The 15,746-nt window shown below is 39.7% G+C and overlaps 1 protein-coding gene and 1 pseudogene across 2 annotated transcripts in view; one reads left to right on the top strand and one right to left on the bottom strand.

The window, feature by feature from the left end:
* LOC148115762 (uncharacterized) overlaps window positions 1-14,945 on the top strand; it is a 32,402-nt pseudogene extending 17,457 nt beyond the window's left edge. Inside the window, exon 3 of the transcript XR_015732000.1 lies at window positions 13,574-14,945. The product of XR_015732000.1 is annotated as an uncharacterized LOC148115762 (transcript). The remainder of the gene's footprint in view (window positions 1-13,573) is intronic.
* The window catches only part of LOC148115761 (uncharacterized), a 321,967-nt gene that overhangs the window by 146,801 nt on the left and 159,420 nt on the right, over window positions 1-15,746 (bottom strand). The gene's annotated exons all lie outside the window — the stretch shown is intronic.

The following is a 15,746-nucleotide window of genomic DNA, read 5'->3' as shown; positions in this document are numbered from 1 at the left end:
GACGTGTAATGTAGCATTCCTCTATCTTTTAACCATTGGGAGAATTCTTTGGACATGAATTCACATCCCCTATCTGTCATAATTTGTTTTATTCTGATATTGTGTTGTGTTTCTATGCGTTTGTAAAATTCCTTAAATTTTTGAAAGGTTTCATCTTTGTGTTTTAATGTGTAAACAAACCCATAGCGGCTATAATCGTCTACTATTGTCAGGAAGTAACGTTTTCTATAAGTGATTGATGGAGTTAATGGGCCAACTAGGTCCATGTGTACTAAGTCAAAAATTTTGTTAGTTGTTCTAGTAGATTTTCTTGGCCTGGGACTAGTTTTTAGTTTTGTAGATTTACATACTGAGCATTCCAAATAGTTTTCACAATTTTTTATTTTGACACCTTCTGCGTGTTCAATCATTTTTTGCACTACAGGAAAACTGGCATGTCCTAACTTCCTATGTAAGATGTGAGCACACTCATCATGAATTGGCTTACCTATTTTTGGTTTTTTTTCTTTGTGTGCATCTGCATGATCATGAGATATTTTACATTCATCATTGTCACTGTTGCTAATATTTTCATCATCTGCTTCAATACAATCTTCTATATTTGAATCAATGTTATGCAACCATTCTTCCTTTGTTATCAGATAAGGTAGGCCTCCTTTAATCATCACAGTGCCTACATTTATTTTATTCTTCTCCAAAGTCGCTTTTCCCTTTGAGAAAACTATATTAATGTCAGAGTCTCTACTTAGTTTTATGGCACTTAGTATGTTATGAGGTATTTCAGGTATTAATAATACCCCCTCTATTTTTCCTAGACCAGGCAAGGTTACGTTCCCTCTGCCTAATACTTGAACCTTTTCTTGGTTAGCTACCTTTATTACAAATTTATCTTCTGTAAATGAAGACAATATATTTTTGTTATTAGTGGTGTGATTAGTTGCTCCAGAATCAATAAGCCAATTGTTGTTCTCATTTTGTTGTATTTTAGCGTTGTCTTGTTTATTTAGTCCATTCAGTGAACCAGATTTTCTATCCTTTGAATTTTCTCTGCCCCCTCTATTTTCTCTGTAATTTGGTGGGCTTCTATATCTATGTCTATCTATGGAAGACTGTCTATAATTGTATTTGTTCCTATATTCTGACCTATGTCTTTCCTTTGAAATTTTGGGACAATCTCTTCTATTGTGTTCCCTGGATCCACAATTGTGACATTTAAGTGTTTCATTATATTTGTCTTGGAAAGCTACTTTCCTAAAAGGTTTGTGCTCTGTGTGATTGCTAGTACGATTTTTTCTTGAATTGTCTTCTGCTATCAATTTGTTGGATAGACTTTCTATGGATAAATATCCTAGATTGATAGTGTCTAAATGTGACATAAAACTATCCCATGATGAATCAAGTGAATTGATAATAACACTTTTCATTGTTTGGTCTGAAATCACCTCCCCCCTCAAATGCAGTTCAGCTCTTATTTTGTTTAAAGATATCAAATGCTCACTTATAGAAACCCCTGGTTTCACCCTAGATGAAAAGAAATCCTTAGACATTCTTGTGGTGGTGGCTACACTGTCGCTGTGAAACAAATTAAACATGCATTGAATAATTTCTGAAACAGTTAAGTTTGGTTTGATGCTATGATACATTGCAGGAGACACACTAGATATTATTAAGAAAAATGCCCTATGGTGTAAACAATCTATTTCTAAAGTCCAAGGTCTTTTTGGGGGACTAGTGATAAAAAATAGTAAATTTTCTTTCATAAATATAACCTGGAGCTGTTGATACCATTCTTGCAAATTAATGCCATCAACCCTTAGTTTTGGGAAGTCGCTGGGTAAGTTTCCCACATTATTTTGTCCATTACTTACAACCTGAGGTAGTCCGTGGTCTCGCAAGTGTAGAAAATTGCAAAACGGCGTGGGGATGCTCGCAACGAGTCTGCGCGGTTCTCTCGCCAGTTCATGTCTTCCCGGACCGTCTGCATAGTTTCGCGCATGCGCGTTGTTCATTTCTTCTTCGGCGTCGTCGTGGAAGGTTCTCTCCATTGCGGCTCGTTCGCTCCGCTCCTCTTCAGACGAGTCGGTCTCTGGTTCGGCCTTGGGAGTTCTGACGACGGCAGCTGCTCTTCTTTTTCTTTTGGGGGCGTTGGCACTTGCTTCGGTCTGTGGTGTAGGACGGAATCGACAAGGCTCTCTGGGTTCGGGCGTCGTCGCTCTCGAAGTCAGGATGGGAGCGGGCAGGTCTTGAGGTGTCGGCTTGCTCGCTCGCTTCTTCGGTGGCTCTTTGGTAATTTTTAGTTTTGGCCCAAATGCAGCAAAAAGCGTCTTCATTGCTGACTTTACTTGGGATCTTGTTGGGTCATCTTCACTTTCTGTTTCTGACTCTTCCGATGAGTTTGAATCCTCTTTTTCATTTTCGTTGTCTGATAACGTTTTTCGCGCCAGAAATTTTGAACTGGGCATTTTGATTGGCTCTGCTTCGCTCATCTCGGAGGTCTGTTGAAACCAAGATGGCTGCCATTCAAAATTTCGCGCCGGAGCACATTTTTTCTTCTTCGTAATGACTTTCTCTGCAGTCGTATTACTCACTATTTTTGTGTCTTTAGATTTCTCATTAGTGATGTTTTTCTCTCTCGCTGCTCCGCTGTTCTTTAGCATTTCTTGGAGGTTCGCGATGAGGCTTTCATCATTCTTCTGGCTTTTTAATAGTTTTAATATCTCTGACCTGAGTTCGTTATTCTCTATTTCGATTTCTTCCTGGTCATCATTTTCATCTCTTATTTCTTCGTCTTCAGTGATGTATTCTTCGGATTCTCTCGAAATTGCGTTTGTGGATTCGTTGATTATTTCTTTTTCTGTTTCTATTTCTTTGCTGTAGGCCCTGGTGTTGGGCCTATCTTTCTTAGACATTTTTAAGTTTTTATTGAGTCAATTAACCATCCTCTGCTACCAGCTTGTTGCAATATTTTTAGGATCAGACTCAATAATAATAGTAAGAGTTAAAGGTTTAAATATACTTCCTTTTATTTACAATAGGCATTCTATATTCACTGAATATTCACAGATAGAAGCAAGGAAAAGGGTGAAGGTGGCTCCTTATATATACAGTGGGTGGAGCTATATGAGGGAGTGGTGAAATATGAATACATTAAGAATAGAAGGATAAGTTAACCCCTGATATCCCATTCATATACTATTTACACATTATAGAATAAGGCATTTACATCTGACAGAAACTTTCCAGAAGTCCTCTTGAAGATCTTTATAAGCAATCACTCCTCTCATTCCTCCCCCATCAGAAAAGCAATGAGCTTGTGATCAATAGATTGAATAGAAAATGAGGAAATCATTAAACCTAGGATCTGTAGACAGATGATGTGAAATACAACCTACATAGTCAATTAAAACACTAAAGAAATAAATTATTCTGAAAATAAAATTGAAAGTCAGATTTTAAGATAGAAAGAACAATATCTATTAAGTCAGTTCCATTTCTTCGACAGGCTCAAGTACGCCCCAAGGTTATAATTTCAGCAGTAGCTTAAATAAAAATTGTTAGAATGAAAAAGAAGCCTTTCCCTTTAAGGAATGCTAGGAGGCAGAGCTTTCCCTTCTTGAATTTAAAACTCCCGGCTGGGAGGTCAGCTGCTTGAGAATAGAATCAGTTTCTTGTTTATAGGAAGACAAGCAAGAAATAAATGCAAACACAGTGTTTCCAGGCTAGCCTGTTTAAACTGTAAAAGTAACCCTTTTTTATATCCTAAAACGTCTTTTGATTTTCTATGTGACCCTTTAAAGTCTTTTGAAATTCTTAATCAATAATTGTTTTATAGTCTACACTCTGTTTTTCCTAGCCCTTTGTAATTGTTCATTCCCTATAATTATTCAGCTTGCTATTTCTGTGTTTTTCTCCTTTCCTCATGTGTTAAAAATTCTAGTTACTTTAACTTGATTTCATTTCCTTCTTGGGTGCGTGCTTTTCTTTCCTGTGTCCCAAATCTGCTTTAAATGTTGCTGGCCCCTGTAATTTTTTCTTTCCTTTGTTGTGTAAAATAAGGTAGCTTCATCTTCTTAATGGCCCATTGAAAAAGGTGGGGGCTGAAACTCTGCCTAAGTTTCTTCTTTTCTCATATCTTTCAACAAGGGTAAAACATTTTTAATTTTTGATGGTAATGAGGCAAATAAAACCATTCAATACAATATACTTTTTGCTGTTCTAAGATTCCCAATATTTTTATTAGGAGGAAATATGAAGAAATAACTGACAATCTCTATGAGAGATTCAATCCATAAACTAAATACTCAAGATGTTATTAATTTTCTCAACTGTAGCACATACTACAGATGTAACTATAATTAAATATCCTGGCTTTTTTCTTTTAGTCAATAATTCAAATAATGAATTAAGTAAATGCGTAGGTAACAAAAATATGAGCCAATCCAATTAATAGTACCCAGCAATTGTTTCAAGTTTACTAAAGAAATAACTTTTGGTAACTTTAAATGAGGAAAAGCCAGAGTAGAAAAAAAACTGCAACAGTTTAAATCCTAAATACAGATAAGAAACTTGCAGCTGTATTTATTCTAGACAATTTACAATCCAATCACATAAATCATTTTATATTTCAGAAAGCCAATTAAGTTATATTTTTAAGCTCCAATTAAAATATCATCCATACGATGATATACCAAATAAAATTTTGCAATAGATCAAGGTAAGATAAGACCCACTAAAACCAGAGCCTCCAAAGTAAATTTAAATTCCACAGACTCCTGAGTGATTAAATCAAGCCAAGCATTATCTGCTGTGACTCTGGAACTGCAGATAAAAGACTGGAGGCGGAGACATGACTATAGGAAAAACACTCTTTTTAGCTCTGTCCCAAACAACATGCTCTATTGAAGTCAAAATCATTAGAAAAACTTGCTTCCAATCTTCAGGAAACAAAATATATTCATGGTTTATTCCTTCCACCAAGCCAGTATTATAGGTGAAACACAAACCTGTCTCTGTGATTCTTTTCCTTAGCTCTCTCAAAACTTTATATGACAAAGATTGAGCTTGTCTCTGGGGATTAACCTTCTGTATGACAAGAAAAGCTTGGAGACTCTCTGTTATTTCTACCCCAGTGAGAGTTCCTTTTTGTTGCTCTTCCTGAAACCCTGCTCTGACAGCTGAAAAAATCTCCTGTAAAAAAGAAACCAATAAGGGAGCTGTCGGCGAACTAATTTCTACTGGCTGCAATGTAGTTGTAGCCGGCAAAGTCAGCTGAAAATAAGGCGGAGGGGGAGCAGACCCCTGATCAGAAGACAGAGAGAGAGATGGAGATGGTGCCTTGAGTTTATGAGTCCCCATAACCTCTACTTCTTCCTTACATTTTTGCCACAGCAATAAATGCTTTATTTCTGCTCGTGGCGATGAGTCTAACTCACTTAACTTAATTCCTGCCATTCCATTACTTTTAAGTATTTTTCTCAATTCTTGTGCATGAAACTTCTGCTGAACTGAGGTTTCCCTTCCCATACTCACGAAATATTGGGAGCGAAGTTCGCAGAGGTGCACCTGGGCTCGTCCGGCCGAGTAAGCATAGGAGGAATCACGTCGGGGTCACCAGATGTTGTTTCGATGAAGAAAGACGCGTAGAAAGACACACCAAGGTACCTTGGTGTGAGATACCTTGGGGAAGGCACCCTGACTCCACCCAGAAGGCTTCCTTTTATTGTCATTTTACAACTATCATGGCAAAACATTAATCAACGTTTACAGATGCTAATTGGCTAAAGAAAGCTCGTGAAGTCCACATGGATCCCTCGTGTTACCCTCATGTTATTTCCTGTGACAAACAATGCTACGTGCTGAGTTGCATATCTTGATAAAGGGTCTTTTTGCCAGACATCCTGTCTATACATTTCTGTCTTTACATCTCTGATAGGATTAGGATTATGTGCTGACTTGTTTACTCAGTGCGGTTTGCCGACAACTGAGGTCACACCATCTCCACAATGCTGTTATTTTATTGTTTATATAATTTCTGCTTATTGTACACAGCACTGCCCCAAAAGGAATATTTGCTTTTCTTCATAACTGTACCAAATCACAGTAACATGCAGTAATAATAAGAAATATAATTTTGCTCAAACATGACAGTTCAAGGCAGTCTTTAGAAATATGATTCAATAAAAATGTTTACCAACCTGAAGATCCTGCCTGTTCAAATGTGTTTCTTTGGTCATCTTCATCACAACACTTCTCATGATGTTGCCTCATTCGGGCCACCAGGCCTTGCATTTCTTTGTTGCAGTGTTTGCAGTTTGCACGCATGCCTGCCTTACCGATAGGTAAAGGAACTTCATTAAAGTATTGCCAAACTGGGTCTCTTTTACGGCCTGCTGCCATTATAGGTTTTTTTCCTCCAAGGAAAGAATGTGATAAACCTCAGGTCATACACACAAAAAGATCCAAAGACTTGTCTGTCTGTGGCTGTGCAGTATTTTCCTCAGAAAGTTTCACTTTCATTTTGTACTGTTTGTCTGCTTGCCCCTTCCTCCTCACACTTAGTTTCATTTTCTTCTTGTGCAGATCTATTCCACTCCAAACAATCAGAAAAATATTGTTTCTATTCTATTCACTGAACTTCTTGAAACTTAGCACTGAAGGGGTTGATTCTGTATTCATAGGTTTGTAGAACAATAGGATTAAGGTCTTTTTCTCAACTCTGTTCATGTTATAACATTTTTGCTGTGAAGAAGAGACATGTGATCTCTGCTGAGTCAAATTCAGTTTTGAGAACTGCAAAAGTAAACCAAGCATCTGTGATAATATCTTGTAGGCAAAGAAACTGCCCAATAATCTTACAAAAACCTCTGGAAGAGCATGACATTGTGAATGGATTAATGGAATTTATTTACCAAAAAAATTAAACATATATAGCCTTATTCTACATAATTAAAAAAACTAATCTTTATTTCATGCTGGAATAACCTTTGGATGGTAATATATTTTCCTCAAAAAGCATTTTATTTAAAAAAATCCGATTTAAATAAAAAAAAATCTGATTTTTTTGATTTTTTAAAAAAATCATTGATTTTTATCCACCCTGGTATATAGTCACTTAAATGTGAGCCAACAGTTCAGATCAGATCAGATCAGATTAACAGAGTTGGAAGGGACCTTATAGGTCATCTAGTGCAGCCCCCCGCTCAAGCAGGAGACCCTATACCATATCTGACAAATGGCAGTCCAATCTTTTCTTGAAACTCTCGAGTGATGAAGCTCCCACAACTTCCGAAGGCAAGCTGTTCCATTGGTTGATTGTTCTCACTGTCAGAAAGTTCCTCCTCATTTCTAGGTTGAATCCCTCTTTGGTCAGTTTCCATCCATTATTCCTTGTCTGGCCTTCAAGTGCTTTGGAAAATAGCTTGACCCCCTCCTCTCTGTAGCAGCCCCTCAAATATTGGAAGACTGCTATCATGTCTCCCCTGCTCCTTCTCTTCACTACACTAGCCATGCCCAGTTCCTGTAACTGTTCTTCATCTGTTTTAGTCTCCAGTCCCCTAATCATCCTGGTTGCTCCCCTCTGCACTTTGAGTTTCAACATCTTTTATAGTGTGGTGACCAAAACTGGATGCAGTACTCTAGGTGTGGTCTTACTAGAGCTTTATAGAGTGGTATTAGTACCTCACTTGATCTTGATTGTATCCCTCTGTTAATGCAGTTCAGGATTGCTTTGGCTTTTTTAGCTGCCGCTGCACACTGCTAGCTCATATTCAGCTGATTGTGCACTAAGACTCCAAGATCCCTCTCACAGTCACTGCTATTAAGCCTGGTTTCCCCCAGTATACTTTTGGTTTTTCTTACCTAAGTGTAAGACTTTACTTTTCTCTACGTTGAATTTCATTTTGTTAGATAGGGCCCAGTGTTCAAGTCTGTCAAGATCCATCTAGATCTTGAGCCTATCTTCTAGAGTGTTAGCTATTCCTGCCAGCTTTGTATCATCTGCAAATTTGGTGAGTTCCCCTTCCATTCCCTCATCTAAATCGTTTATGAAGATATTGAAGAGTACTGGGCCTAAGAAGGAACCTTGTGGCACCCCCCTGCTTACTTCTCTCCATGTAGACTTACACCCATTAAGGACTACTCGTTGAGTACGGTTTGTCAGCCAGTTGCAAATCCATCTGGAGGTGAAGCTATCTATCCCACTTTTTTCTACCTTATGAAGAAGTAGGTTGTGGTCTATTCTGTCGAATGCCTTGCTGAAGTCTAAGTATATTATGTCCACAGGATTTTGCTGGTCTACTAATTTAGTCACTATGTTGAAGAATGAAATAAGATTGGTTTGGCATGATCTGTTTTTAAAAAACCTGTACTGGCTGCTAATTATTACTTTACTCGTTTCTAGGTGTTGGCAGATCTGTTTCTTTATTATCTTTTCCAGTATCTTCCCGGGAATTGATGTTAGGCTGATTGGTCTGTAGTTTTGGTCTGTTTTTTTCCCCTTCTTGAAGATGGGAACCACATTAGCTCTTTTCCAATCCTTTGGTAGTTCCCTGGTGTTCCAGGATTTTTGAAAGATGTGGTGCAATGGTTCTGAGGTGACATCTGCCAGCTCCTTTAGAACTCTGGGATGTAATCCATCAGGTCCTGGTGATTTGTATTCATCAAGATCAGACAAGTGTTCTCTTACTATTTTTTTGTGATTGGCAGCAGCCAAAATTACCAATACAATCCCAGGCTGCATTAATAGAGGGATAGAATTAAGATCACATGAAGTTATAGTACTGCTTCACAAAGCCTTAGTAAGACCACACTTGGAATACTGCATCCAACTCGATTTCACTGAGGGCCGCATCAGGATTGTGTTTGACCTCTGGGGGCCGGAGTGGGCATGGCCAGGTTGGGCGTGGCCAGATCGATATCACTCACGTTGGGGGCGCCTCTGGTGGCCCAAGCGCTCTGCCAGAGAAAACTGGCTCCCAAGCTGTTTTTGGTTGCGATGGCTTCCTGCAAACCTCTTCCAGGAAAAACTGAGCTCGGGAGGGCTGCATCCGGCCACCAGCCCTTGAGTTTGAGACCCCTCGTCTAGTCTAATGAAAAGGACAAGGGGAGGCATATAGCAGTCTTCCAATATTTGAGTGGCTGCCACAAAGAGGAGGGTCTCAAGTTATCTTCCTAAACACTGGAAGGCAAGACATGGAACAATGGATGGGAACTAACGAAGGAGAGAAGCAACATGGAAACTTACAGTGTGAATTAATAAGTGCGTTCAGCTTGCCTTCAGAAGTTGTGGGTGCTTCATCACTGGAAGTTTTAAAAAATAGATTGGATAGTCACTTGTCTGAAATGGTATAGAGTTTCCTGCTTGAGCAGGGGGTTGGAACAGAAGACCTCCAAGGTCCCTTCCAATTCTGTTATTCTCTTCTGTTCTGTTGCGATGTTTATGATACCCTGATAATAAAACTACAAGAAATCAAAGCAGGTATAGTTTGAAGACCTCCATGGTCCCTTCCAACTTCCAATGGAATAGGAAATGCAAAGAAAGGAACGATGAGAGCAGAAAGGAAACGGAATTTGAAAATTTGACATCTCGAATAATAAAAGATGAAATTGGGCCAAAGGGATTAGTTAGTAAAATTTATAAAATTATTAACTCTGATAATAATTCACAAAGGGTAATGAAAGAGAATTGGGTAAAAGAACTGGGTATTGAAATTTCTGATCAAAATTGGAATATGAATTGGGTTAGCAGAATAATGAGGACATTATCAATAAGGATTAAAGAACATAATTATAGAGTTATTTGGAAGTGGTATTTGACCCCAATAAGACTTTTTCAAATGGATAATAAAGTGGATAAAATGTGTTGGAGATGTAAAGTGGAACTCGGGACATATGCTCATATGTGGTGTAAATGTAATGGGGTTGAACTTTTTTGGTCTAGGATAGAAAATGAAATATTTGAAATAATTAAGAAGAGGGTCAAATTGAAATTGGAAACCATATTATTATTAATATTGAATGAAACAACATTAACAACTGGAGAAAGAGAATTGGTGCGGATTTTGGTTATAATAGGGAGAATTATAATTGCTAGATATTGGAAATTAAATGTTGATTTAAAATTAGAAGAATGGTACAATGAAACATGGAAATTTGCATTAAATGATAAATTGACTTGTGATATTAAAATTAGAAGTGGTATATATAAAGAAAATGTTTTTTGGAACACTTGGCAACCATTTGTGGACTTTGCACTTGGGAGATTGGATGAATCGGCACCAGTACCTTATCAAAGAGATTTCTGGAAGAATTGAAGACTTCAAGTTCCTAAAACTTCCTTTCCGTTTATATAGCACGTTGGGGGAAAAAAATTTTTTTTTCTTTCCTTACTATTGATTTTTTGTATTGATTTTTTTTACTTTTTGTTATTCCTTAACAATAAAAATATAATAAAAACGTTAAAAAAAAACCAAACAATATTTGAGTGGCTGCCACAAAGAGGAGGGTCTCAAGTTATCTTCCTAAACACTAGAAGGCAAGACATGGAACAATGGATGGGAACTAAGGAAGAAGAGAAGCAACCTGGAAACTTACAGTGTGAATTAATAGGCGCCTTCAGCTTGCCTTCAGAAGTTGTGGGTGCTTCATCACTGGAAGTTTTAAAAAATAGATTGGATAGTCACTTGTCTGAAATGGGATAGAGTCTCCTGCTTGAGCAGGGGGTTGGAACAGAAGACCTCCATGGTCCCTTCCAACTCTATCCTGATTGATTGATTGATCTTGAAAGCTGCAGCCTTGAATTTGCTGTGGGAGCACCAGGAACAAGTCAATGGGTACATTTTGTGGGGAGGAAGAAGTTCCAGTTTGGTGTAGTGGGGAAAGCACCAGGTTAGAGACAGAGAAACGCTCAGTTCCAGTCCCACCTGAAGGGCAAAACCATCTGCTCAACTTTGGCCAGTCCTCTCAGCCCTTGGAACCAGGAAATGGGGGGGGGAAATCCCCTCCCAAAAACCCTTCCAAAGGAAACTGCAAGGCCAGGCATCAAGACTGACCCAAAGGCACCAAAACCGAAGTAGCATCACGTTTCACTTTTTCACTTGGCTCAGTTGCAAAGGTCGGTTGCTGGGAATCGAAAACGACGTGCTGCAATGTAATCACAGGAAACCTCTTCCAAACGCCTTGGTGGAGATTGGAAAAGCGTGTTTTTCCACCTCCTGTCGCTAGATGGCGGTCAGGCAACATCTGTGCCTAGAAAGCCATCAACACTGCATTGCTAGAAAGGCTGGGAGGAGAGGAGAAGAGAGGCGCAGAGGAACTTCCTCTTCTGGATGACTGATGGGAGAAAGTTGGTGTGCAGAGCGGCTTTCTTGCTCTTCCCAGGGTCGGAGCAGCAGCTGGCAGGTGAGTGGAGGGCAGCAGGTGGGAGGAGAGTCCGGGAGCAACTTGGGCTGGAAGCGGAGAAGCAACTGGGCTGAAGCCTCTCAGCTGCGGCTGCTGCAGGTTCCTTCCCTCCCCAAATGGAAGCCCACTGGTGCTGCAGGCTGGGAAACTGGGGGCTGCAATTTCTGCTGGTGGGAAGCTTGAAAAAGCCTCTTTCAAGTGGAGGTTGGTTCTTTGGGAATGGCTTCCCTCCAGAGGTTGTGGCTGCTCCGTCCCTGGAGGGTTTTGAGGGGAGATTGGGCAGCCATTTGTTCTGGACGGAATAGGGTCTCCTGGCTGAACAGGGGATGGACTAGAAGACCTCCAAGGTCCCCCCAACTCAATTCTTCTCTTACGGACCTGATGTTTTCCAGGCAACAAGATCGGATTTATTTGCCTCTGGTCTTTTTTGGGTTGTTCTTCTTTTGTTCTGCTTCCATTTCTAGCTAACAAGTATGTGTTTCCTATTGGTGCCCCCCCAGGCTCCACTGTGCTTAACCCAGCACTTTTTAAAAAATAGCTATTGAATGTTTGAACTGTTCAGGTGTATTTATTTATAAAATGTATTGGCCACCAACCTTACCGTGACATAACTGCGATTGACAGATATGGCTCAGTGAAATAAGAGACAGAGTCCAAGTGTGTGTGTGTGTGTGTTGATAAGCCAATGCATTTCTTCATCCTCCTAAGAAGGAAGGAACCCTCAGCGTAGTGAAAGGCAGATATTTATACATTTCTTTGCTTTCGCTTCATTACATAAGAGGCAGTTGGCACATGACAGATAAGATATAGAAATTATAAAAATAGTCAAGTTTGCCTTCTGTGGTTTTGGTCATTGCACCGTCTGACTTTGGGCTGAATTTCCTTGAATGTCCACTCCTGGGAAGATTAGCAACTCTCCTGAATGCTTTACACTTGTCTTCCGCACTGTAGAATGATGGGTTTTTAATTGTTTGGAAATGACCTTTTAAACCTTCCCAAATTGATGGGCAGCAACAATTTTTTCTCTAAGATCATTGCTGATTCTTTATTCTTTGGCATTGTGTTAACACACAACTCAGTGTCAGAGATAGATGTAATCATACTTGCTGATGATCAATTGATCAAGGGCATTTTATTAGCAGTACGTGGCTGCTACTTCCCCTCTTTATACTATGGAAGCAGTGAGAAATTTCCTAATGGTGAGAACAATTAACCAGCAGAACAGCTGGCCTTCAGAAGTTGTGGTGCTCCATCACTGTAGGCTTTTCAGAAGAGATGAGACAGCCATTTGTCTGAAATGATATAGGGTGTCCTGCTTGAGCAGGGGTTGGATTAGAAGACCTCCAAGGTCCCTTCCAATTCTGTTATTCTCTTCTGTTCTGTTGCGATGATGTTTATGATACCCTGATAAGTAAAACCACAAGAAATCAAAGCAGGTGTAGTTTCTTTTTCAATTGATTGTATTTGAAAACAACCGTTTGCATTGCTAAGAATTTGTGATTGACTGAAGTCAACAATCGAATTAGAATCATTGAATGGATATTTGAACTTGGATCTGGGTGGTCTTCCATGTGTCAATTGAATCATGATCAATGTAAGAGCTTATTGGAGCATTGTGGCATGTTTGCTTTTTCATTATAATGTAAACTTTTTTCTTCTTTTCTCATCTTCTGCAACCATTTTATGCACAATTAAAGATACACTTTTATTTGAATCTTATAGACAAAGAAGATGGCAATGAGCACTCTGGACAACTGAGGATAACAAACAACTTTGAATAGCAAAACAAGTCAGTCCAGAAATCAAAATATTTTCCATTTCCTTCAGAGAGTCCCCCAGCAGGTGAGAGAGAAATGAGAGAAAATCAAGAAGAGATTTCTAACTGGAAAAATAGAGTGTGAAATTAAAGCATACGTTACATGAAAAGTCAAGGGAGATTATTTTTCCATTCAGGAAAAGAGGGAAATATCTGGAAGTTACTGGGGAGGAAGCCACGTAGAGCAGACAGTGTTGCAGGCCTCGCTCTGGGAGGAAGAAAATCACCAGTAAATCAAAGCAGCACTAAAGGGATTATCCATATTTTTGACCACCTCAAGAATATTAGTTGTGGAAAAGCTCCATAGATGTTTCTGTTCTGGGAAAGATACAACTTGCAAATCACAGCTGATTATGCCAGAGGGGATCCAGACTGGAGAAAATCCGTACAAATACTCTGAATGTGGCAAACGCTTTGGTCAGAACAGCTTCATTTTCTTTCACGGAAGGACCCACACAAGAGAGAAGCCCTACAAATGTTCCCAATGCGGTAAATGCTTTAGCAAGCATGGCAACGTGGACTCACACCAAGGAGAAACCGTTTGAATGTCCTAATTGTGAGAAATGTTTCAGTAACAATTACAACCTGATGACACACCAGAGGACTCACACAGGAGAGAAACCATTTGAATGTCCTGATTGTGGGAAATGTTTCAGTCAAAATTCCAACCTCATTGGCCACCAGAGGATTCACACAGGAGAGAAACCCTTTGAATGTCCTGATTGTGGGAAATGTTTCAGTCAGAATTCCAGCCTGGTTAAACACCAGAGGATTCACACAGGAGTGAAATCCTTTGAATGTCCTGATTGTGGGAAATGTTTCATCCAGAATTCCAGCCTGGTTCAACACCAGAGGATTCACACAGGAGAGAAACCCTATAAATGTCCTGACTGTGGGAAAAGTTTCAGTCAATATTCCAACCTCATTGGCCACCAGAAGATTCACACAGGAGAAAAACCCTTTAAATGTCCTGACTGTGGGAAAAGTTTCAGTCGGAATTCCAACCTCATTGGCCACCAGAGGATTCACACAGGAGAGAAACCCTTTGAATGTCCTGACTGTGGGAAAAGTTTCAGTCATAATTCCAGCCTGGTTGAACACCAGAGGACTCATACAGGAGAGAAACCCTTTGAATGTCCTGACTGTGGGAAAAGTTTCAGTCAGAATTCCAGCCTGGTTCAACACCAGAGGATTCACACAGGAGTGAAACCCTTTGAATGTCCTGACTGTGGGAAAAGTTTCAGTCAGAATTCCACCCTGGTTCAACACCAGCGGATTCACACAGGAGAGAAACCCTTTGAATGTTCCGATTGTGGTAAAAGTTTCAGTAACAATTCCAACCTGGTGAAACACCAGAGGACTCACACAGGAGAGAAACCCTTTGAATGTCCTGACTGTGGGAAAAGTTTCAGTCATAATTCCAGCCTGGGTAAACACCAGAGGACTCATACAGGAGGGAAACTGTACGAGTTTCCAGACTGTGGGAAAGATCTCAGTACTAGGGTTAATATTATCAATCATGTCCTTATACACAAAGGGGAGAAACCGTTTTAATGTCCCGAGTGTGGACAGTGCTTCAGGAAATATTCCACCCTTATTGCTCACAGAAAAATCCACATGACGGCCAAATGATAAGTGTAAAGAAGGTTGAATTTCATTTCTGGTGTCCCATTGTAAGTCCAACTGAGGTATTGATCATTTAAATTGATTAAATTAATTAGAATTTGCCTGATTTTTTGTAGGCAAATATATAATGGTATTAGATGGGGCAGAGGAAAGGAAAAGTTGGAACATATTACTTTGATAATGGCTATCTGGCCTTCAGCGTAAGAGGTTGCTGGATATTTATTTTTGTAGAAATTGGGCAATTATGTAAAAACCCACCAAAATTCTTGAATTGGAGTCAAAAGTTGCTTCCCTCCTCCTGCACCGATAAGTTCCCTGTGACTTCTCTGAGGAAACACTTTTGATGGTGGGAGGCTCCCAGAACAACAAGCAAGCAAGAAGGACATCAAGTATGCTGCAGAAAAAAGTTTACTCAAATCTTTTTGGAGTGGCACTCGATGTCTGGCGATTTAATGGATTAGTTATTACAGGTTTCTTGACAGCAACACACAAACTGTCATTTCCTTCTTCAGTGTGCTTTCTCTCCCGCCCTCCCTACCTCTCCCTTTCTCCTCTCCCTCTCTCTCTCTCTCTCACACACACACACACACCTCACTGAGAGCCACCTGATTACTTCCTGGCCGTCAATGGGGGAGAAGAGAGGTAAAAAAAAAAAAAAGCATAAAGTAAGGGAATATTGTGGTCAAAACATGCCTCATCTAAAGCAACCAATCACTTTGAAGATTCAACATATATTAAGCATTCAAACAATCACTGTGCACAATGGATTCCAGCAAAGCATTGGCAGCTTTCTGAGCAGCCCTGACCTAAAGCAGAACCGCAGGTTATATATACCGTTGGCCCACTACATGAGAAAGATGTAGAAACAGGCAAGCACCCTATAGAGTACAGCATGACGTTGGAATAT

The sequence above is a fragment of the Pantherophis guttatus genome, chromosome 2 (genome assembly GCF_059756535.1).
Source record: "Pantherophis guttatus breed Tessera chromosome 2, ASM5975653v1, whole genome shotgun sequence".
Classification (NCBI taxonomy): domain Eukaryota; kingdom Metazoa; phylum Chordata; class Lepidosauria; order Squamata; family Colubridae; genus Pantherophis; species Pantherophis guttatus.
Note: the sequence above shows the minus strand (reverse complement) of the source record. Positions and strands in the feature narration are given on the sequence as shown.